Raw genomic sequence first — 25,236 nt, 5'->3', positions numbered from 1 at the left:
CTTTAGGCCAAAAGGACACTCAGGCTGTGATAGTTTCATTGAAATAACTGGGGAAGGGGTCTCATATCATCATGGGGCTTCACTTAAGGCCTCATGTCTCTTTCAGGGACAAAATAGAATATACAAAGGTTGGTGAAAAAGCAACAAGGTGCATGACCTTCATTGTCAGGACTGCCAAGGGCCATTCAACTTTCCGAATGTGGCTCTGTTTGACTTTCTGTTTACTTGCTCTTGATTCCATATTTTACAGCTCTCGAAACTGAGCTCTCTAGGCTGAGGAATTCTGGTGCTACTGTGGAATAAACACTGGGCTCCTAACGAAGAGTGTGATTCACAACGACCAGCCACTGCATGGAAGAAAGACGAGGCTATCTGCTCTCGTAAGGATTTATAGTCTCAGAAGCCCTAAGGAACAGTTTCTTCCCTGTCCTATAGGGTCACTATGAGTCAGAATCACCTCAATGGCAGGGTCAAGGTTATTGCTGGTGGGTGTCATGGAGTTGGCTCCAATTCATACTGATCCTAAGAACAAAATGAAAGGCCCTTCCTAGCGAAGTAGAGAGGACCTTATTACCACTTCGAACGAAGAGTCAGGAAGGCAGTCTATCATTCAGAGCCGGGATTGCTGTGCTGAGAACCTCCTAGACCCAATGGAAGATTGATGCCAAGTCATATAGAGACTTCCAACGACTGCCAATCCCACAGCTGCTGAAAGGAGACCAGGGCTTTCTACTAGATCCCGTGCCGTGAATTCAGACGTCTAGCCTCCTAAACTGTGAGAAAGTAAGTTTCTGTTTGTTAAGATCATCCACTGTGTATTTGATTTTGGCAGTACGGATAACTCAGGCACTAACCACGTATGTTTCTCCATGTCAGTTTAACTCGTTAAAGTCTTGATGTACATTTCAGTTTAACGAGTTAAAGTCTTGATGTACAGTTAACGAGTTAAAGTCTTGATGTACATTTATAGGAAAATTGTTATTTTTGTAAAACGCTTTGAAAATTATTCTTTGGGAATTTTCCTTGCTCTCTTCTCTGCTTGCTTTGCACAGGAAAACACGCAGTCCCAGGCCCTCAGTGCTCTTTATCTTTCTGTCCTTCGAGCACAGAGAACCCACTGGGTCTCCTTTGGGCTTTAGTGAGTGATTTGGGTGAAAACTCTTTGAAGACAGGAATTCCTCAAGTACAGTTACAGGTAATGGCAAAATCTGGAAGATCGGGGTCCAGCAGTAGTAAAAGTAGGTAGAACGTTACAGAACATTATAGTAAATATGAAGCTATAACATGTAATCATTATAAAGACTGTAAAAGAACATGGGAAATGCCGCACATCATACATGCGTCAGTTTGTTGTGCTGTGGTGTCTTACATGACTGTGAGGATTTGACACCGGTATTTCACAAATCAGCTGGGTGTCCCATGGTGGGCAGGTATCAGACAATCTTCTAGACCACTTCCTAATGCCACGGCCCTTTCATACAGTTCCTCATGTTGTGACCCCCCAACCATAAAATTATTTTCGTTGCTACTTCATCACTGTCATTTTGCTATTTTTATGAATCTGGCGACCCCGGCGAAAGGGTCGTTTGACCCCCCAAGGGGTCACAACCTCCAGGCTGAGAACTTCTCTGTTCTAGACTAATATAGACAAGGAAGGAAGGCCTGGTGATCTGCTTCGAGAAATTAGCCAGTGAAAACCGTCTGGGTCATAACACACCAGCATTCTGTGTAGTTCTAGGAGGGGAGAGGTTAGAAGGAACGCAAAGCACAGAATGGGCATCGCAATGGACTCGACCAGACCAAGGACGGAGAACATGGTGCAGACTCAGGAGACACTGCCCTGTCATCCATGGGGCTGCCAGGAGCCAGAGCCAAGTGGACAGCGACTGACAGCAACAACATACTGAGCAAAAAACACTGATGTGGATAATGTTCTGAATTGGAAGGTAAGACAAACATGAAAATATCTCGATTTATCATTTTTCTCCCAAAGTGTATTTCATATGGCTTTTTAGCTTATCAGTGAAAAAAAAAAAAGACATAAAAAGAAATGTTTAAAACCCGAGCAGGCAGAACATTACTATGATATTACATTTAGCCCCGCTTACTGATTGTCTTGTTAGCCAACCTTCCCTTCCAGGACAATAGGATAGAATTTACTCTCTCACGATTCTGTGCACGAATGAGATAATAAGCAGTGGCCGTAATAAACCCCGAGGTGCAAGACGAGAGAGAGCAGCATCGACAGTGATGGGCATAGTTGTTCGTCAGCTTGCCGTGGTCAGTGCATGATGCTCGGTGGTTGAGTAGCTACGCAACGAGGACATTTGGCAGCTGTGTAATACATAGTTTAGCAGTAATACAATGCTGTCATTAGGCAATCAGGAAATGTAGTCATCCTCCATTTTGTGATCTGATGTGGTCATCCTCCACTTTTGCTTGATGCCAATTTTTGCGTAATGACCTGGCTACATGGCTGAGTGAGTCGTGGGTGGACCGACATTGCATGGTTGTGAAGCTATAGCTCGAAGCATGCATTGGGCGACTCTCCTGAGCCATCCCCCCACTTCTCCAACTCTTGTCACCTCTTTCCCCCTCGAGGCTCAGGAGCTCCAAGGTTACATTCCATTTCTTCCTGCTAAGATCAGGGTTTGTTGCTGTTGGCTGCGGTGGAGTCTCTGGCTGGTGCCAACCCCACGTGTGCAGACGAGAATTCTCCAGGGGCTTTTCAAGGAAGCAGCCTTTCAGAAGCAGGCCACTGGGCCTGTCTTCCAAAGTGCCTCTGGATGGGTTCAACCCACCAGCCTTTGGTTTTCAGTCAAGGAATTATCGGCAACCAGGACAGGAAAGGCAGATCCTGATGATGTCAGACTGAATTTGGAGAATACGTTTTCAGAATGTTGGGAGGACAACGCCAGCCCCAACTCTAAGACCTGAGGACAAGCTCCTGTCACACTCAGTATGACAGGATGCGTACAGATCTCACGGGGGGGGGGGGCAGTAAGGTGGTGGGGCAGGTTGTCAAGTTCCAGAAGCTCAGTTCTGTCCTGTGGCACTGGTCCTGATATCAAACACTCTACCTGACTGATCCAAATCTCCCCCCAGGCCACAAGGACTGAACATGCCGTCTCCAGAGCCCATACTGAGCCCTAGGGCCCATAGCCCATTTGTCCACCCCACCTTCCTTCTACTCAGAGCCCTGAGTCCAGCCATGGAGAACTCTTCCTGTCATGGGCGTGGCATCATGCCAGCCTCCTGAGGGCAGACCTTTCCCTCCCTGCCCTACTGGAGGAAACCACAAAAACAAAGCAAGAGCCAACCATGTTCCAAGGGGGATGTTTTCTTCCCATCAAGAAGCTCTTTGGCCTGGAACATTTATGAGGCTTCCCGGAGGTACCCACAACAGCAGACCCAAACACCTGCCAGCTCCGACCTCACTTGGAACGGCTGTCGGTTTATATGCTGTCGGATGTTTGTAAGCTGACTCATCTTCTAAGTTTACCCATTTGCAGTCTTCACTGATGTTTCTTGCTAAAACTCACTCCTTCTGCCTCGCTGGCTCTGTCTCTGTTCAGTGAGTCAGAGTTGAGTTTTGTTTGGCATGTTGGTGCATTCTTAGCTATTTTCTAAGCACCGGTCCCAAAGGGATCATAAGTTTCCAATAGGTAAGGGCACAGTTCCCATTCGTTGTATCCCTACAGTTAACACTGTGTCCTACACAGAATAAATAGCTTGGGCAAACTGGAAACAGCTCAAGGTCCACAGGTGAGAATACATGTCCCACTCAGCCATGAAAAGGAAAGAACCATTGACACAACTGGCAATGTGCATAGAGCTCGTGAAACCTTATGCTGAGGGAAAGTGTGTGTGTGTGTGTGTGTGTGTTCTTGTGACGACCACCCTATCAAAACATTACATATGGGTGGGTGTGTATCTAGATGCACGTGCATACTGTATAATGTACATGAGGGCTTTCAGGAAGTTTGTGGGAAAAGTGGGATGAAAAGATACTGGAATTTTTCCACAAACCTTGTGATATCTCCTCTTACGTACTCCCGAGTCCTGTGGTGTAGTGGACTGCACATTAAGCTGCCAAATGTAGGGTCATCCGTTTGAATCCACCGGCTACTCTGTGAGAGAAAGAGGAGGCTTTTAGATAGATGGATAGATAGATAGATAGATAGATAAAGATAGAAAGTCTGTAAAGATAGAAAGTCTCCCAAACCCACAGGGGCAGTTCCTCTCGGTCCTATAAGGTCACTAAGGGTTGGAATGGACCGGTGGCCATGTGTTTGGTTTTTCTGGTCTTCTATACATACATATAATGTCCTGAGCTATACACTTAAGATGTGCACTTTGTACTAGATGTGAAATATATTTCCATAAAGAATTGGTGGAGGAGGGGGTGTCTGAGGGCCTGAAAGACTATTTCTTTACTGTGGCTCTGGCCTTTCCACTAAAGTTGGGCTGAGAGGTTAGCACGAATCACTGGGAGAGAGAGAGAGAGAGAGAGAGAGAGAGAGAGAGAGAGAGAGAGAGAGAGAGAGAGGGAGAGAGAGAGACAAAATAACCGCCCTGACCCTAATATGAAGGGAGTCTCTTCAGCTCCAAAAGCAGTATCCGGAAGCCTTCACGTCACAGCCACTGGGCCAGAGTGTGCTAAATGCCAATAGCTCGTTTAGAGACTTTTGGACAATCAAGGTGCCACATTAACTCCTCCAGTCCACTGGGGCAGCGGATGGTGGGTCCCCCCAGTGAGAACCAGCCAGACTCAGATTGGCTCATGGCAGTGCCACCCAGAAAAACAAAATGGAACTGGGAACGCCAGTCTTTAATGAGCTTTTAAACTGTGAAACGTCCACCTCAAAGACTCCCTTTGCTCAAGCCAAAGAGGCAGAACAATGATTCACTCCTGTTGTCTAGCAGCTGGCTTTTCTGGATTGTGCAGGATCAACAGAGTTGTTAGCATCTTGGGACAAAAATGAGAATTCCTCCCCAGGTAGTTCACACTCTGTTCTCAGGACTCAGGCAATGCGTATCCGATGCAACCAGACACCACTTCAAACATGTCGAGAACCAGGAGTAAGAGCTACATGTTTCTTCCCAGGGGGAATGTGCCATCTTCCTTGTTTATGCCAGTCAATTTTTAATCAAATAAATAAGTAAAAGACCCTTTTCGAAAATCACTATGTTCTAAAGATGGTAACTATGTACTGTGCATGCCACTTATCTTTCCCCTTGTGTCCTTAGCAGACATAATTAATTGATCACAGTTCTGTTAATCACAGAGCCCAGTTCTAGAATTCAACAATGTCCTGAAGCTGGCTCCTACCAGCTCATGGGAGTCAATTGTTAAATTTTTGGGAATCTTGACATCCAGCTGTTAGATGCAGCCATTATTAAGGATTACATTATATAAAGATAAACTTAAACAAATTATATTATGAACAAGGTAATGAATACTGAAAACTCATTACTTTCTACTTATTCTGCTACATTGGCTTGCTATCTTTGCTACTGAGATTATGTATATCTAGATGCATGTGGAAACCAGTATCAGAATCGTGTCCTGGTCTGTAGCTCTTCCCAATGCCGTTTTCAGAGATATAGTACGGGTAGCTTGAAGCAGGCCAAACTTGCAGTCTTTACATCACAGAAATGGCAAATTTTACAACTCCAAGCATCACCTTTCCTGGAGAGCTGGTTAAGGACATGCCAGGACACCACGGCACCAGTGCTAAGGACCCAAGAGGAGGAAGAACGTGCCAATCAAATGCTGCCTGTGATAAGCTCATGGAGTGTTGGTGGCAATGCCTTCTTACACAAGATGTGACAGGGAATTATGCAGATTGGAACCCTCATAGAGGAAATCATAGCAGAGAGATGGAGAGAGCTGCTAGATCCAGCCATGCCTGAAGCTGGTTTTGCCACCCATTATAGGAGACTCACTTATGTTTTAATTCTTACAAAGATGTCATACTGACTAGCATCTTGGCATTCACTGTGACAAGCGGGTCACCATTTCCCTGAGATATTTCTATAGGGAGCTGTAAGGAGTGATTCAGGGATCATGGCCCAAGGTGAGTCAGAAATCAGAAGTCAACATGGTTTTGTAGTTAGAAGGTATGCACTGGGGAAGTTGGCATGCATTGAGGGGGTCCGACTTCAAATGGGTATGTGCAAGGGGATGAGGCTGGGGGTTCTTCCTAGGCTACCAGAGGAGGTGACTGTTCCCACCGCCATCAAGCCAATTCTGCTCACAGTGACCCTATAGGATGGAGGACTGTCCCAGTGGGTTGCGGAGGCAGTAAACCTGCTTGTTAACAGGAAGCCTTGTCTTTCTCCCATGGAGCAGCTGGCGGGTTCAAACTGCTTACTTGGAGGTTAGCAGCCCACTTTGACCGACTGCTCTACTCAAGCTTCCTCCTTGGAGTTACTGTTAGATGCTGTAAGGAGGAAGGCAATCCCACGGGATGGTCTAGTCTGTCATCTCGACAGAGCATCCTGCCAGGTCTTTCCCCCCACGGAGCTGCTGGGTGGGTTCAGAGACAGAGCCCATCTTCCAGGGAGCAGCTGAGAGCTCACCTATTTCCCGACAGTTTCTTCACAGAAATTACTTCTTGGAATACTTTTGTTGGAGGACTTTCAGGTAGTGAAAGGTCTGAATGGGCCGTGCCCGCCCTCCGGGCCAGCTGGAAAATTGCAGGGTCAGCAGCTGCAGGCTGGTCCTACTTCTCACACCTTCTTCCCATTTTTTTCCAACTATAATACAGTCTGTTCAACAACATTGGAACCTAATTCCAGCTCTGGCATAGGGATAGAATTCTCCCCTTCCATACAGAAGACCCATGTTCAATCCCTGGCCCATGTACCTGCAGCATAGCTTGAAGCCAACTCTGCCAGTGGAGGAGCTGGGCAGACTTTGGCGGAGCTTCCAGACTGAGAGACTAGGAAGAAAAGCCTGGCGACCAAATTCTGAAAATGAACAGGGACTTTTGTTGGCTCCCAGTGGTTGAACCTTGTGCACAGAGCTGACCTGACAGCAGCAACAATCCTAGCCATCCATCAGAATCACTCAGGAACTTCTTCCCGAAGGCAGACTTGGGAGTTACTCTCCTTGGAAAATCTGATGGAGAGAGAGGTTCTGGAACCCAGCCCAGAAATTGGCTCGGCTTGTGAGCCCCTGAGGTAAAATATCCCCCCCTTTAATTATTGTGGTCCCCCGCTGTGCCCACCCACCACCCCCTCACACACACAAAAGCAGCAGAAGCCAATTTGATGGAGGGGAATGAAGGTGAAAGGTTTGCCTTGGGGCCCGGGCAAGGCTGGTTACATCATTTGCAGGACCTAGTCGAAAATGAAAATGCCAGGCCCTTCATTTGAAAAGTCTTCAGGATTTCCAGATATCGACAGCAGAGCCTTAAAACAAGCGTGGGGCCCTTCTGAACATGAAGTCCTGTCTGGCTGGACTGGTCACATGCCCTCGAAGCTGCCTTAGTTGGTGACCCGCTCTTTGTCTCTCAGGATCCTATGTCATTTGCTGACTTGTAACCCAGGGGCTGCCCATCTGATTTTCAAGGTCAGAGATCTCAGGCAAAAATCAGTGAGTCTTGAAGGGCCCTGTCCCAATTCAGAAGGAAAGCCATGGTCCTAGACAAAGAGAGTCCACTTGTGCTCAGGCCCCAGAGGTCCCAGGGAAATCTCAGGGAGATGGAAACAGCTGGAGGGAGAGGGCCCCCAGTAGACAGCCTGTCTAGCAGTGGACCACATCCTGTTCTGCTTCAGAAGCAGTTCCAGGCTTGCTCAAAGTTCAACCCCCAGTAAAGCAAGTGACTTTAGCTCACTTCCTAATCTGTAGTAAGCAAGTTCAAGGGGGTTTTATGTGGTGAAAATCATGCAAAACAATTCACCACAGATTAGTAAGCACATGTAAACCCATGCTTCCCTTGCTTATTGGCTCATCTGCCTCCACTCAGGCCTGGCTCTTTCTCATTGGCCAAGTCCCCGATTTTCATTCAAAAATCTCATCATGAGAAGAAACCAAACCAACATGGTGGCCAACTCATCCACCTTGCCTAGGCCTTGCCCATGTTCAGCAAGGAAAGTGCCAGGATCCCGGAAGTGCCAAGATCTGGTAAAATAGGCCTGTTGGTCAGCCTACCAACCAAAGTGCTGGTGCATGTTCTCCAGAGGCCCTGAGTTGATAGGATTTCTGCTATTCCTGTGGGCAGTTGTGCTTCTTTAATATCACTTTTTATTGTGTATTAGGTGGGGGTTTTCATTTCAGACCATCATTTTTTTATTCAACAGTTCAAATAACTTATCAACTCTCCCATGAGTTTGCCTTGTCCCCTGTTCCCATTTTATTTTCTCTTTTCCCTTTGAAGAATATTTCCTTTCCCTTTTGCTTTCCCTTCCCGTTCCCCTTCGCTAACCCTTGTCCAGCCCAGTGGTTCTCAACCTTCCGAATGCCGCGACCCTTCAATACAGTGCCTTATGTAGTTTGTTGCTACTTCATAGCTGTCATCGTGCTACTGTTATGAATCAGGCGACCCCTGTGAAAGGGTTGTTCAACCCCCAAAGGGGTCGTGACCCACAGGCTGAGAACCGCTGCTCTCGCCTATTGCTCCCCCTTCCGCTCTTCTCCTTCACCCCGGTAACCACCAAAGTCTGGTTCTTTCGGTATAAACCACTTTTACCTTGATTTCTACTTTTATAGCGATGGTCTCAGGGAGCATGTATCCTTTTGTGGTTGGCCTCACTCAGCACAATGCCCTCCAAATGCATCCATGTCATGGGGCTGCAATGCTTATTATTCCACTGTGTCCATATACCCTGGGGCCTAGGGCATTCTGATGTGCAGCCAAGGCTAAGACTTCCCGTCCTAGGATCAAAAGCATTGGACACTTGATGGCTCCATTCTCCAGAATAATCATCTGAGCAACTCTTGGTTCTGTGTAGCTTCTCCTTTGGCCCACCTCTCTGAGAATATAGGGTGGCCTCTCCTCAAATACAATGCCTGGCTCAAGTCATTTTTAAGAACCAACCCAGATGTCAGCCCTACCCTCCATCAGCTCGATGGCCAAAGCAGGTGGCGTGCTAGTCCTGTTCAACGCAGATTTCCAGGGACTTGCCAATTCATCAAACCCCAAACTCCAGTGTCCATGGATGATGCCCAGGAGCACTGTCCCAGGAGACGGTCTTCATGCTGTGGATATTGTGACTGATGGAGAATGGAAATCTTCATCACTTCTAACCATCACCAAAAACTCAACCAAACTGAACCTATTGCCTTCAAGTCAATTCCAAGACAAGGTGAGCGCATGTGTTGACAGAGCTCAACTGCTCCAGGGATTTTCGTGGCTGTAATCACCACAGAGGCAGACTGCCAGCACCTTCTCCTGCATTGGTTGGTCTGGAACTGCTGTTTTTTTGGGTCACACCCAAGTGTAAGCCATTTGTGCCACCCAGCGACCTTCTAGCAATGACACAGGCATGCATCACACACTTCATATGCTTACTTTATTTCGGATTTCATCTTACTTCCTAACCTTGCTTTCCCGTTGTCAACAGTGTTGTTAGCCATTTATTTTGTCCTCAGGAGTTAAATGCACTCACAAGCTGCCACGAAGCCTTTTAAAGTAAAGGAGGGCATAATATACAAGCACATCAAATATAAAAGGTAATTGCTCATATTAGGAGAGGGCTCTGCCGATTGGACAGACGAGGCTGCAGACTATGTCAAGTCTCATGATGAACAACTTCCTGTCTTCAGGACAGAGGATGTCCCTGTCTGATTGTGTTGACCAGATACAAACACCCATCCCGGGAAGGGCCTTCTCTCTGACACGCTCTTCTGGCCTCTCCACACAGAGACAGGCGCCGTCATGCGCACATGCAGGCCTTTCCATCAAGGGCACAATTGCTTTCCAAGCTTCAGCCCCAATTCTAGGAAACTGCTTGCTCTCTCACAGCCTGTTGTTGTTCTAATTAATTTACTTGACTTATTTGTCGAGTTGGTGAGAGGGCCTTTTGAAATCAATATGCAAACATTTAACATGTAAACCAATGCTTTGAGTCAAGAACTTGGGCATTTTGAATGGAAAAGCAGGGTCGCTTGAGTACCTCAAGCTATGGTTCTTTGTGGCTGATGACATGCTTTCCCATAGGGTGACGTGTGCAGGTCCCGGGAAGTTGGTCACTCAAAGGACATTCTTGGCCAGCAGGAAGGGTGCTGGGTTGGCTGTCTAGTTTTCCATTTTCCTTCAGTTGCACAGTGGTTTGGCCATTCTGTGTCCATGACTCAGGCAGAATCTCCTTTTTACAGGCAACATTTCCAACTCAGTCCATGGACTTTATGTTCAGTTCTCATCAAAGAAACTGACCGAAGGAACATCTAAGCCAGCTTTTTCCTGTGGCAGATGGATTTTTCCAAGGTCACAGAGCATGAGCTGCCAAGTTTGGACTGGGATCTAGTTTCCATCACCACACTGATCGACCCAGAATCAGATGTAAAAACATGAGGTCTAGACTCATAAGAGGATCCTTTAAAAAGTCTCTCCCAAGGCTCTATCTCCAAGCCTTTCAATAGGGTCAACATCCACTCACAGGGCCACGCTTTTGTGGGACCTATGCTCCCAACCACCTAAACCAGTGGTTCCCAACCTTCCTAATGCCATGACCCTTTAATACAGTATCTCATGTTGTGGTGACCTGCCAAACCACAAAATTATCTTCATTGCTACTTCATCACTGTCATTCTGCTACTGTTATGGATCAGGTGACCCCTGAGAAAAGGTTGTTTGACCCCCCAAAGGGGTCGTGACCCACAGGTTGAGAACCACTGACCTAAGCACACAGACTCCTAAGCACATAAAACTGAGCATATAGCCGAACTGAAAACTTCTCCAGGCACCGGGAGTTCTCAGGTTGGGAACCCAGCCCTGCCTCCTCTCCAAATTCAGGAGAGACCTCTATTCCAGGCTTCCTTCGTCCTTCTTATTAGCCAACCACGGCTGCCCAACATCGTCTCCATCTTTATCTGCTATTTCTTTAAGGATCATCTCACATTTTCCAAGGAGATTACACAAGGCTGTCAAAGCCTTCTCTAAATTGGAACACAGCACAAAGAAGAGCCGAGGAGTAAAACTAGTCCACCCACCCAGCATGGGCACTATGGTCCTCACTGTCTTTCAGAAACCAGCACTTCCAACAGCCCCTTACTCTTCCCCTCTGAAGTGCTGCATGTGCTGGGGAGGGGGGGCAGGTAGTGAATTGATAACACCTGGATCATAAGAGATTTTTAAATACCAGACTAAGTGTATTTTCTAGTACGTCCTTGGGGGCTAAAATGTGAACGCTCCTAAATTCATCCCCTCCTGCCCTGTTGGATCTTCCACTGCAAACTTTCAGAGATTAGCTACCCCCAGTGCCTTCCCATCTCACATAGCAGCTTAACGTGAGAGAGCTCAGGTTCCGCCAAGCTGCCAAGAAGTCACGAGCCGCAGGCATGTGACCGTTGGTTGGGGTGTCCAAGGTCAGAGTGACACTGGCTGGAGCAGTCTTCACCCATCCACCCTGCTGTCCCAGCTCCAATCCAGCCTACAGAAGGGAGGCAGGAGCTTTAAAAAATGATAGTAAACAATGCGGTCATAGCTAACTAAGAGCAGCCCAGCCCTCCAGAATCCAGCCAAGTGAAAAAACAAGTCTCAGTTGCTACAGCAGCCTGATGGGTCGCACGGAGCCAAGGAATCCTGGCTGGCAGGACCTACAAAGCAAGGACTTGAAACACAGGAGAGCCGTTGAAGAGCAGGGGCTTAGAAATGAGCTCTGTGCCAACCCCACATGGTCTGCCATGCTAACTATCCTGACTGCAGAGAGGAGACAGGGCCAGTTTCCCAAACCGAGAATGGTCGGTGCCTAGAGTAGCTTTCAGCCACCTCTAAGCTCTGGTACCTAATGGAACACCTGGCACACAGGATGCTGTGAATCGCCCCAAACAGCCTTCTCCACGAGGTCCTGGGTCCCGGTACCTAACGCAGTGTTGGGCACATGTTACTCCAGAGAGTCTGAGGGCAGTGATTCCAGCTGATAACACATGGAACATAATAGGCAGAAATAAATCTTCGTAGAATAATTGCATTTCTAAATAAATAATTCGATGGATCAATAGAATTAAACATTTGATTCAAACTAGCGAGTCTAAAAGCTTGGCTCAGTTCGTCAAAAGACAATTCCTCCAGTTTTGGCCTCCCACTGACTGAGCCACAACATCCCATGTTGTAAACTTCCCTCAGCAATTCTAGTGTCTCCTCTCTGTCTTTTTGCTCACCACAAGGTCAACACTCTGAAACCACCAGCTGCTCTGCAGGAGAAAAATGAGGCTTTCTCCTCTCGTAAAAAGCTAGTCTCAGAAACCCACAGGGGCAGTTCTAGTGTCCTGCAGGATCCCTATGAGTCAGACTAGATTCAATGGCAGTGAGTTTGGTCCAAAGAGAAGGAATCCTGGTGGTACAGCGGTTACACATTCAGCTACCAATCAAGAAACAGGGGGTTAGAACTGATGGCAATTGCTTCATGGGAAAAAAATATATGGCCCTCTGCCTCTGGAAAGATTTATCCCCTTGGGAACTGTATGGAGATATTTGTAGTCTGTCCTATGGAGTCCCTTTGAGTCGAATTAGACTTAACAACCATGGGCTGGTTTTGTTTTGTTTTGTAAGAGAAAGTCAACCACTCCTTCTCTACACTCCCTTTCTCCATTAGCAATGGAAGCTATGGAGAAACACCGTAAGGGAGGTAGTCCATGATGGTGTCTTAGTCAGGAGACTCTTGATGTTCCTCTTACCAAAAACCACCCTAGAAAACAATTGAATTGGGTATGGGAGATGATTCCAGAACCCCAACCATTAAAGGCAAGTCTGAAGAATTGAATGAGCTCTGGACCCTGAGCAGTAGGCTGGAGGACCCATGTGGTGGGGAAGGCCATTGGCTGGCATCTGAAGGCACCGGAACGTCAGCAGCATGACCTCCACTCCCTGCTTTGACTTGGGGGCAGGAACCAGACGCTGGCAGCACTTATACAGGAGTGGACCAACAACCATGCCAGTGATGCATGATTGGAGAAGTATGCTCTCATCCCCGACCCTGCACAACTTTCCACGGACCAAAGGTGTGGTTTCCCCACGCCCACCCACCTGGTTGCCACACCCAGTGCCCTTCCTTTACATGATGTTTTGCCACATCTTCCCCCTCCCCCGCCACATTATTCCACTCTGCTGTGAGCTGAAGTACACTCTGGTGATCAAGTGCTGTACACCTACCTACATCTATCAGGCGAGTTTTCATAATTGAACGCCACACAACCACAACCTCCACAGCCATCAACGCTTTCCCCCATTGCCTCAGTGGTTAATAGTGTGCAATCCTGCAGAATGGGCACAGTATCTCTGCTGCCACCATGTTGTCAGGTAGCACTTGTCCTCCTATTCCTCTTTCTTCCTCCCCCCACCTTGTCTTTCTTCTTTTTTCTTGTATTCTCCTTTGTCCCTCTTCCGCCAATTTTTTGTTCCTCCATGTCCTCCTTTTCTCATCAGTTTGGGACCCAGAGACACTGCTCCACCATACACACTATACCTGCCACCCAACAATGGGTGATTGCCAACACTTATTTCATTACCACTGGATCAATGGCTAAAACCCACCCAGCTTGCCTCAACTACTTAACATGACCAGCAACCAGAAACTCATGCCCACTTTTCTACCCACTACCAAATCTAACTGGAGAGAGGTGATGAAGTTCCAGTGCTGTGAAGTTAGTGACCAGAGTAACATGTCTGCCTTGTTGCCCAGATATTAAAACAAAATCAAAACAATCAGGATAAAGATAGCCACCATATATTAACAAATAAATACACTAACATAACAATGCCTTAGAGAAAACCAACAACTTCATATCACCCACATACACACAGAGGCAGAAATGGGTGTTGCTCCACTGGGTGGAGCTTCATGCTACTATTTTCCCCGCAAGGCATGCACACAGAACTTGCTCTAAGTTAGTGCATCCAGCGGTGTCACCCGGGTAGGTTCTCTCTGCTCACAATGAATTTTTTCATACAAGCAGTTTCGCTTGAACCTCGTTTTTTGTGTTGGCCAATTTAAGAGAACAGCGTGCGACTGTGAAATTTTGTTTCCTGCTGGGGGGATGCCACAGAAACTTATGATGTTGAACACAGCTTTCAAGGACAGCGCTATGGAAAAAACTCACGTATGAGTAGTTATCTCATTTCAAAAAAGGTGAGATGTTGCTTGATGACAAACCCCATTATGGACATCCGTCAACTTCCCAAGTAGATTAAAAGGTTGACAAAATTCATGCACTTGTGCTTGAAGACCAAGGACAGACCACTGAAGCAATGGGGAAGTTATTTGGACTATTTGGAGCTCGGTTCAGCAAATTTTAATGGAAGATTTGGGAAGGAAAACGGTCGCTCTGAAATTTGAGCCTCGGGTTCTGACTGACCAGGAAAAAGAGCATCAAGTGGAAACATGCCGTGCTTTGTAAGAACAGCTCTGACGGGACCCAGACTTTTCCCAAGGTCAATACTATTGACGAGACATAGTACTATTCTTATGACCCTGAGAGCAAACATCAACCAAGCCAGTGGAAGACGCCATTGTCACCTCACTCTCCAAAAGCTTGTCAAGTGAAATCAAAGATCAAGATGATGCTCATTTGTTTTCTTTGATGTGAGGGATATAGTGCATCTGAAGTTCATTCCACCAGGTCATACTATTACACAAGCTTTCTAATTAGAGGTTCTGAAAAGATTGCCTACCAGTGTGTGACAAAAAAGGCTGATTTGTTGTAGACAGGGGACTGGTTTTGCCACCCCAGAGAGCCTGCTCATGCAGCCATCTCAGTGCACCAGTTTTTGACAAACAAACAAACATTTTAAAAAAACCCTAAAACAGCATGCCTCTCTTGCCCCAAGCACCTTACTCACCTGACCTCACTCTGTGTGACTTCTTTTTTGTTTCCACAAATGGGGACATGAAAGGACAGTGGTTTGACAATGTAGAAAAGGTGAAGAAAAAAACCGAGGGAATTGCTGTCAGCCATCCAAACAGAGGAGTTTGAAAATGTTTCCAAAAGTGGAATCACATATTTGACAAATGTATTAAGTATAATGGAGAGTACTTTGAAAGTGATAAGTTTGTCTTGTGAAAGAATTTAAATGAATAGCTTTGAGGAAAAAATCCGGATTTGGGGGAAGCACTCCCTCGTATATTTAGGACCCTTCAACTGATTAAGGAAGACATCATGGAACACAAAGACAATACCAATGAAATCATAGAGAAAATAAAGAAAAACAGCTAAAACTCAAGAAGAATTTGAGGGAGAGGAGAACAAATTATTTTTTTTAATTGGCAACCATACAAGAATAGCAACTAGAACTTGAGAGAGAAAAAACCACACAGCAATTTCATAAATACATAATGTACTTGAAAGGCAATAAAATATAATTGAATCAATGGAAGACAGAATCAGTGAAATTGAAGATAAAGCTCTAAAGACTAATATGTTGTTGTTGTTGTTAGGTGCCATTAAGTCAGTTCCAACTCATAGAGACCCTGTGTACAATAAAACAAAACATTTGATCCTATGGCATCCTCACAATTGTTCTTATATTTGAATCTATTGCTGCAGCCACTGTGTCAATCCATCATGTTGATGGTCTTCCTCTTTTTCACTGCCCCTCCACTCTACTAGGCATGATGTCCCTCTCCAATGAATAGTCCCCCTGATAAGATGTCCAAAGTACATGAGACAAAATCTAGCCATCCTGGCCTCCAAGGAACATTCTGGCTGTACTTCCAAGACTGTTTTTCTTATGGCGATCCTTGCTGTAGCACATTGCTTTAGGTAAATTTGCAGCACCAGACCTCATTAAAGTGTTGAAAAGCAAGGATAGTTCTTTGGGGACTAAGGTGTGCTTAACCTTCCTTGCAGAACAAAAGCCAAAGAAAAATCATTGCCTTTGAATCACCAGTATGTTATTGGCAAAGAATATTGAAAGTACTAAGATATTAGAGGAACAATTAGAAAAAAAGGATGAAGAAAAACTTTTTAAAATGTGCATGACACAATCAAGAAGAATAACTTAAGAGTAATTGGAATTATATAACATAGAAATAAGAAAGACATTTGGCAGTGATTTGTTGGCAAAAAGCTTTCCTAATATCATGAAAGGTGAGATGATATTTCCTCAAGCTCAACAAACTCAACATAGGATCAACTCCAAAAGGAAAATAACTAAGACATACATAACCAAACTTTCCAAAGACAAAGAAAGAATCCTGAGAACAGCCTGGGAAAAATGAAACATTACCTACAAAGGAGAACCAATAAGACGAAGCAGCAATGTCTCAGTATAAACCATGCAGGCAAGAAGGTAGCAAATATAATATATGGAATCCTGTAAGAAGAACAAAATGCCAATCAAATATTGCACACCCACCAAAATATCCTTCAGATACTGTGGGAAAATTAGATCATTTCCACACAAAAAGAAATTAAGAGAATTTGTATTTAAAAATGGCCAACCTATGTACAAATGTAAATAAATTGATATATGATGATGGGGAAATAGATCTATCTATCTATCTATATTATATATATATTTAGTAATAAGGTAGTAAATGGACATTGGGTCTCCATTCAAGTACTCTCTCAATACAAGAACACTTTGTTCTATTAAACTGACATTCCATGATGCTCACCTTCTTGACATGATCACTGAAAACAAATGTTTGCATAAGCAAATATGGTGAAGAAGGCTGATGGTGCCCGGCCATCGAGAAATAGAGCATCTGGGGTCTTAAAGACTTGAAGGTAAACAAGCGGCCAATCAGCTAAGAAGCAACAGAGCCCACATGGAAGAAGCACACCAGCCGGTGTGACCACGAGGTGTCAAAGGGATCAGATATCAAGCACCAAAGAACAAAAAAATCACATCATCATGAATGAGGTGGAGTTCAGGGTGGGGACCCAAGGCCCTTCTGTAGGCAACTTGACATCCCTTTGCAGAGGAGTCGTAGGGAGGAGATGAGCCAGTCAGGGTGCAGTTTAGAATCGATGAAACACAACTTTCCTCTAGTTATTAAATGCTCCCTCTCCCCTTCCCCCCACCCCCCACACACTATCATGATCCCAATTCTACCTTACAAACCCGGCTAGACGAGAGGAGGTACACTGGTGCAGATAGGAACTGGAAACACAGGGAATCCAGAACAGATGATTCCTTCAGGACCAGTGGTGACGGTGGAGATACTGGGAGGGTGGAGGGAAGGTGGGTAGAAAGGGGGAACCAATTACAAGGATCTACATATAATTTACTCCCTGGGAGATGGACAACAGAAAAGTGGGTGAAGGGAGACATCAGACAGTGTAAGATATGACAAAATAATAATAATTTATAAATTATTAAGGGTTCACGAGGGAAGGGGAACAGGGAAGGAGGAAAAAAATGAGGGGCTGATACCAAGGACTTAAGTAGAAAGAACACGTTTGAGAATGATGAGGGCAGCAAATGAACAAATGTGCTTGACACAATGGATGTATATATGGATTTTGATAAGAGTTGTATGAGCCTCCAATAAAATATTTTAAAAATTAAAAAATGGCCAACATTAAAAGAATTGCTTAGATGACTTTGTTAGGGAGAGGACCACTGACAGATAACAATCGGAAATTAAGACACATGACACGATTGGACAACTCTTCTTGATGTGACCTAACTATTGAATTGTATGGTATGTGGAGCATATGCAATAAAACTGTTGCCAAAGATAAATTAAAAATAATAAAATTTTTAAAAGACACATGACAATATCACTCAGAAACTAACCCCGGTAGGAAATGTTCAAAATAAAATAAACCTAAACCTCCAAGGCTAAGAGTGGGAAACCAGAGACACCAACCTGTAAACGAGGAAAACAAAGAAAAAAGAAGAAATAAATGATGTAATTATGGAAACTCCAAACAAACAAGCTAAGACAATATCAAGACAGAACAAACTATTTTAAACTTCAGAAGAAAATAATAAATTACTGGGTAACCACAAAAATTAATAAGTCCTCTAAGAAAAATAAAAAATAAGAAAATCATCAGGAGTCAACAAACACAAAATCAGCAGCAATTAAATGAAACGAAAAGAAAAATTTCAAACAAAACAAACACAGCAAAGAAAAAAATGTAGAACAAAGACATCAGTGCCACGAAAACAAAATGACTAAAACTACATAAACAAAATGAGACCAGCGAATTCGTGACTAGCAACGATTTTGTTGAACATCGAGGGCACAAACGCATGAGTAAAGAGATGGAGTGGTAGCATGGACAAGAAAACACAGGGCATCAGTGTGCTGCCCACAAGAGATACACCGCATACTCAAAGATAAAGAGTAGTTAAAAATCAAAAGATTGAAAGCAAGAAAAGAGAGCAGGAGTGGCTATGTTAATTTCTGATAAAATTGACTTTGGGACAAATTCCAGCATAAGATACTAGAAAGGGCACTACATAATGACTAAAGGGCCAATCCAACAAGAGGATATAATAAATAGCTACACTCAAATGAAAGAGTTTCGCTATATATAAAAGCAAATTCAAGATGGGCCAAAGAGCTAAACGTAAAACCTAAAACTATAAAGGTATCAAAGAAAAAGATCAGGCAAGCCTCCAGGGTCACTCAAACCACAGGATGCTCAAATGAGAGAACAGTATCACTGAAGACAATCCAACAATGATTGCTGCAGGGGGACTGTCAGAAATTCCTGTCAGATTCAGAGGAGAAAATGGATGGACCGTGGCTTAAAGCAGACAATGCCAGGCAGATGTTTACCTTTGTTGTATTGACTATGCAAAGACATTCGACTGTGTGGACCATGACAAACTGTGGATCACCTTGAGAAGAACGAGAATTCCAGAACCCTTCATAGTGCTCATGGAGAACGTGCACATGGACTAAGAGGCAGTTGTGTGACTAGAACAAAGAATGCTACATGTTTTAAAATCAAGAACTGTATGTGTCATAGTCTCTCACCTTACTTGTTCAATCTGTTTGCTGAGCAAATCATCAGAGAAGATGAATTCGAAGAATGTGGCATCAAGATTGGAGGAAGGCTTATTTCTAACATGATATATGCAGATGACGTGAGGAGGAGATGGGCCAATCAGGGTGCAGTATAGCACTGATGAAACATACAACTTTCCTCTAGTTCTTTAATGCTTCTTCTCCCCCTCCCACTATCATGACCCCAATTCTGCCTTACAAATCCAGCTAGACCAGAGCATGTACATGCGTACGGATAAGAGCTGGAAACACATGGAATCCAGGAGAGATAAACCCCTCAGGACCAATATTGAGAGTAGCCAAACCAAGAGGGAGCAAGGGGGAACCAGTTACAATGATCTACCTATAGCCCCCTCCCTGGACGATGGAAAACAGAAAAGTGGATAAAGGGAGACATCAGTGTAAGATATGAAAAAATAATAATAATTTATAAATTATCAAGGGTTCATGAGGAAGGGATGGTGGGGGAGAGAGGGAAAAAATGAAAAGCTGATACCAAGAGCTCAAGTAGAAAGAAAATATTTTGAAAATGATGATGGCAACAAATGTACAATTGTGCTTGACACAATGGATATATGTATAGATTGTGATACGAATTTTATGAGCCCCCAATAAAATGATTTTTTTTAAAGCAAGAGATATGCAGATGACACAACTTTTCTTGTTGAAAGTGAGGAAGAATTGAAGCACTTGCTGATAAAGATCAAGAATTACAGCCTTAAGTATGAACTACAACTCAATGTAAAGATCAACATTCTCACAACTGGATCAATAGGTAACATCATGATAAGTGGAGAAAAGGTTGAAGTTGTCAAAGATTTTGTCTTGCTTGGATGCTTAATCACCGCTCATGGAAGCAGCAGTCAAGAGATCAAAAGATGTACTGCATTAGGTAAATCTGCTGCACAAGACCTCTTCAGAGTAGGGAAGAGCAAGGATGCTACTTTGGGGACTAAGATGTACCTGATCCAAGCCATGGTATTTTTCATGCCTCATATGCATGGGAGGGTTGGATATTGACTAAGGAAGAGTGAAGAAGAATCTATGAATTTGAATTATGTTGCTGGATAAGAATATTGAAAGTACCATGAACTGCTAAAAGAACAAACTAATCTGTCTTGGAAGAAACACGGCCAGAGTGCATCTTAGAGGCGAGGATGGCAAGACTTAAGCTCGATGAAGACAAAGTGGATGCATAAGCAAATGTGATGAAGACAGCTGATGGTGTCCAGCTATCAAAAGATAGCATCTGGGGTCTTAAAGGCTTGAAGTTTAACAAGTGGACATTTAGCAGAGAAGCAATAAAGTCCACATGGAAGAAACACACCAGCCTGTGTGATCATGATATGTTGATGGAATAAGGTAACAGGCACCAGAAGACCCAAAACAACAACAACAATGACAAAAACATATTGTTGAGAACATGGGGATCGGAACAGAGACCCCAAACCCATCTGTAGATAATATGACATCCTTTCACAGAAAGGTCACAAGGAAAGGGATGAGTCAACAGTATAGCATTGATGAAATATACAAGAGTCCTCTTATTCTTTGAGGCTTCCTCACCCTACTATCATGACCCCAGTCCTGCCATTCAGTTCTGGTTATACAGATAAGAGCTTATGACACATAGAATCCGGGTCAGATAACCCCTTCAGGAACAGAAATGGGAGTACCAATACCAGAAGGGTAGGGGAAAGATGAGAAGAGGAGGGGAAGAAGGGGGAGCTGATGGCAATGACTGATGCATAACCCCTCCTCCAGGGAGATGAACAACAGAAACATGGGTGAATGGAGACAGCAGTCTATGAAAGACATGAAAACAATAATAATTTATAAGTTATTAAGGGGTCATGAGGGTGGGAGGGGTGAGGGAGGGAAAAAAGGGGAGCTGATACCAAAGCCTCAAATAGAAAGCACATGTTTAGAAAAGGGTGGTGGCAACATATGTACAAATATGCTCGGTAAAATTGATGTATGGAATGTTATAAGAGCTGTAAGAGCTTCCAATAAAATGATTTTAAAAGTTTGAAGCAGAAACACTGTATGGTCCAGCAATCTCATCCAAAAATCCAAGAGGAATAACAGTGGTGACACAAACGGGTTTGCACACCTATATGCGCCGTGGCAGTATTCAAATAGCAAGAAGGTTGGAACAGCACTAGTGCTCTTCATTAGGTAATGGTTAAACCAACTCTGGCACAGGGGCCCACTGCCATAGACTTTATTCCGATTCCTAGGGACCCTACAGGACAGGGTAGAGCTGCCCTGTGGGTTTCCAAGGAAGTAACTCTCCGGAAGTGTGCTAGGTCATGTTACAGAATAATAAAGTAGACATGAAACGTACATCTCACAGCAAGGATGAATCCGAAGGACAATTATACTGAGTGAAATAAATAGATCAAAAAAGGATACAACTAAAAAAGAAAGAAAGAATAAGTCTGCAACTCTAAGGGAACACTCTTTAATGTTTACCGGAAATGGGAGGGGAAGTTAAGATGAGTTACTAAGACACTGTAATGGAGGTGAAGGGAAAGGCAATGTACGACACGAGGGAGGCAGCACAGGACCACTGGCAAAGGGAATCACTGGGAGGTGCCAATTGCTAAGGACAACAAACATAAAAATTACTGAACACACCATCCTGCAATAATAGCAATATCAAATATCTGCGAGCAGATACACAGGTCGACATGCAAGCTGAACAGATGTAGGACAAGAATAAACATGAGCATACTTAGGTTTTACAAATGATCTTTCTACTCATGTGCAGAGGTATTATCATAGACCATGAGAGGGGCAAACACTTCTTAGCTATACCTAAACACCTTGAGGGAATGACTCACTGAACTTAAAGACTTACTGAACTTACTGAACTTAAGCCAGCCCCACAGTCTTACGGACAACCAAGTCAGCTGGCAGAACGTGTCCGCACAACAATGTCTTATGTCTTATTTAGGTGAGTAGGGACTGAGGCCTTTGAAGCTTGCCAGTATCCATCTAAGGCTCAACGATCGGTCTCTCCTCATCTAGAGCAAAGAAGAGTGAAGAAAATCAAACCCTCCAAGAACAGTCCGTCCAAAGGACCTCTGATGCACACGAGGACTCTGCCACTCTCTGGGATCACAGCCACCGGGCTGCAGAAAATGCCAGATGCTGGCTAGTTCCCCAAGCTCCGTGGACACAGAACTGACACAGATTTGCAGACTCACACGCAGATCTGATCATCTCCCTTTCGCACACAGGTGGTTTTGTTCTCGGTTTGGGAATGGGCAAACATGCTGTGCAGGCCAGCAGACGCTGCACGGGCAACCAGGAGGCTCAGCCGTCTTCTTATGAGAGGGGAGGTGTCAAACCACCGAGGACACGAAATCACCGGAGAATGCCACCAGTCACAAGGAACTGTGATCCTCAGACAGCTAATACACCATGAGGCAGGAGTGTGAGGTGTGGTCAGTAGATGCATACAGAGGTGCCTAGTCACGGGGACTGCAGGGCAGACGTCTAAGCCCTCTTTAGCCAATCCCAGAATGCATGTGAGCTCAAGACAGTCTCTCTGGGCTCACATCCAATAGGTGGAGTGTTGTACATCTCCTACCAACAAGATTGTAAATTGGCTGTTGATCTATGGGCTGAATTGGCCTGTCGACAAAGCTTGTTAGGTCTGAGTAGCATTTTCATATTTACTTATCTGAACATTTACTTGCTTATTTTTTTTGTATGTGTGACATTTCTTAAAATCGTTTACCTGGCACATACTTCACTGGCAGACAAGTCCACTGTTGATCATAGCAAGAAGAGTTGTGCAATCATCCCCACAATCAGTTTCAGAACATTTTCTTCTTGTGCTCATTGTTGCCAGCTCCGCATTCCCCGCTCCCCCCACCTCCACTGCCATGTCCCTAGATCAGTGGTTCTCAGCCTTCCTCGTGCCGCGACCCTTTCATACAGTTCCTCATGCTGTGGTGAGCCCCCCAACCATAAAATTATTTTCATTGCTCTTTCATAGCTGCAATTTTGCTACTGTTATGAATCTGGTGACCCCTGTGAAAGGATCATTCAAACCCCAAAGGGGCCGTGACCCATAGGTTGGGAACCGCTTCAATAGAAATTATTAATTATCAATCCAGTTATTAATAATAATTATTAATCCAGTTATTAATCCAAAGACACCTCTAGATTTATCTATCCTGGAGTTGATGTACAGAAAATCTTATCAAACACAAAGAGGAATGAGAAACCAAAGCAGAGAAAAACCTCAATTGAAAACAGAAAACCATAAAAATGGAAACAACTTTAAAATAAGTTAAAAGGGATATCAAATAATACGGTGTTACATTTTAACCTAACTACATGTGCCATCATCTACTTTCCAGGAATCTGTTTGATAGTAAAGTGAAAAACGTTTAGCAATTTTTTTAATGGGTTGCCAATGTTTCAAAACTGCTGATTTCTCAAGTTAAGGATTTTCATCTCCCACTTTTCTTGCAGCATCCGAAGATTTTTGCAGGTACAGACCTATGATCCTGCATGACCCAAACTGGTGGTAGCTAAGCAAGAGCCGGTCCTGTTAGACCTGGGGAGAGACTTCCCAGCTAGCTCATGCCAGCTTCACTCCCTGGCGTTGCCTGCTGTGCTTCTGGAGGCTGGGCACCTTATCTACACAGGATGCTGGCTGGCATCCTGCTCATATCCCCAATCATTGTAAACCAGCCAGGCTAGACCGTGCTGGCATTTGCTTCTCTTCGACTGAGGACTTTTTAAAGCATCGAATGCCTCTTACTGTGTTTCCATCTCCCCCAACCCCACCCCCGACCCCCCGCCACAGCCCAGGTGCCCCTTCCCAGCAGTCACTGATAGGAGTTTGGTGTAGAAATCCCTCAGTCCCTCTCTCATTGGTTGTACTAGCTCTGAGACCTGTGTGGTACCCTGCCCCAGAGTTCCCCCGCAATATTAAGCTCCAGTTACCCACAGGGGAGTACAGCTTGACAACACAGGCTGGTTGAAGGAGTCCTGGAGGGGTAAATGCTAAGCACTAGGCTGCTTCCTGAAAGGGGGGTGGCGCCAACTCACCAGCCGTTCTGTAGGAGAAAGCGCTGATACTTTCCCCCCTGAAAGATTACAGCCCAGAAAAATCCTACGGGGCAGTTCTACTGGCCACCTTGGGTCACTATGAGTTGATATCAACTCCATGACATGCAACGGCTCTGTCCTTCCCTCTCCCCTTCCTGAGTTTGCTCACCATCACGTCAATGATGATACTTGAATCCTTGGCCCTGGATCTGCTTCTGGGAAAACTCGTGAGACATTATTATTGATGGTCGTACTTTTCTCCTCAAATAATTCAGGGGCAACTAAAAGAGAGAAAGAAAGAAATCAATATAACTATGGTTTACAGACACTGGACACCAGCAAGGAGTCTTGCTGCTAATACCTGCTGAGCTGGAGGCATAGTGGATTAAACATTGGGCTGCCACCAAGGTTATGGGTTCTAAACCACCAGGAACTCCTCTGGAGAAAGATGAGGCTTGCTGCTCCCACACAGATTTGCAGCCTTGGAAACCCACAGAGGCTCTTCTCCGCTGTCCTTCAGGTGGACTGGGATCTGGAACCCACTCCATGTGAGTGAGACTTTTTAAAGACCTGAACAGCACAGGCAGTGACCTCACAGAAAGGGGAACTTACAGCAACCGTTCTGACCATGTTTTTAGCTCTTGGAACACTTTTAGGAATTGCATGAGTCACTTATAATACCTCATGGGAATCTGAGGCACAACACAGAGCTGACACGAATGACAGCAAGCCGCCTTCTGATTTTTGGCACTTTTCCTCTTTAGGTTATATGTTTGTTTACGGAAGTAACAAACGCAAAGGAATAAGAATGTAGCATTTCATCCGAAGTACAATGAGTTTTAGAAACTAGTAAGTACTACAAGCACAGTTCGGTTTAATTTTTCATACCTAGGGATAGAGTGAACATTAGTACAGGTACTTAGAATATGCTGCTGTGCAGACATATGTTAAAAAGAGTGAGGAATGTAAATTTGTGATTTCCACATGGGGTGGCTGTCCAGCTGCCTACCTTAGAGAGAACGTTGG

General features: G+C 44.7%; 1 protein-coding gene across 8 annotated transcripts in view; it reads right to left on the bottom strand.

The window, feature by feature from the left end:
• DPH3 (diphthamide biosynthesis 3) overlaps positions 1-25,236 on the bottom strand; it is a 219,553-nt gene that overhangs the window by 74,157 nt on the left and 120,160 nt on the right. For 5 of the 8 annotated variants that reach the window (XR_012784012.1, XR_012784011.1, XR_012784015.1 and 2 more), the window contains exons 3-4: positions 24,380-24,491; positions 4,030-4,130 (exon numbers count right to left, since the gene is read on the bottom strand). The gene's annotated coding sequence lies outside the window, so the exon portion shown is untranslated. The remainder of the gene's footprint in view (positions 1-4,029; positions 4,131-24,379; positions 24,492-25,236) is intronic. The other 3 variants (XR_012784013.1, XR_012784016.1, XR_012784018.1) reach the window with 1 other exon arrangement.

Source organism: Tenrec ecaudatus, chromosome 4 (assembly GCF_050624435.1).
Source record: "Tenrec ecaudatus isolate mTenEca1 chromosome 4, mTenEca1.hap1, whole genome shotgun sequence".
Lineage (NCBI taxonomy): Eukaryota > Metazoa > Chordata > Mammalia > Afrosoricida > Tenrecidae > Tenrec > Tenrec ecaudatus.
The sequence above is the reverse complement of the archived record's forward strand: the minus strand, read 5'-3'. Positions and strand labels throughout refer to the sequence as shown.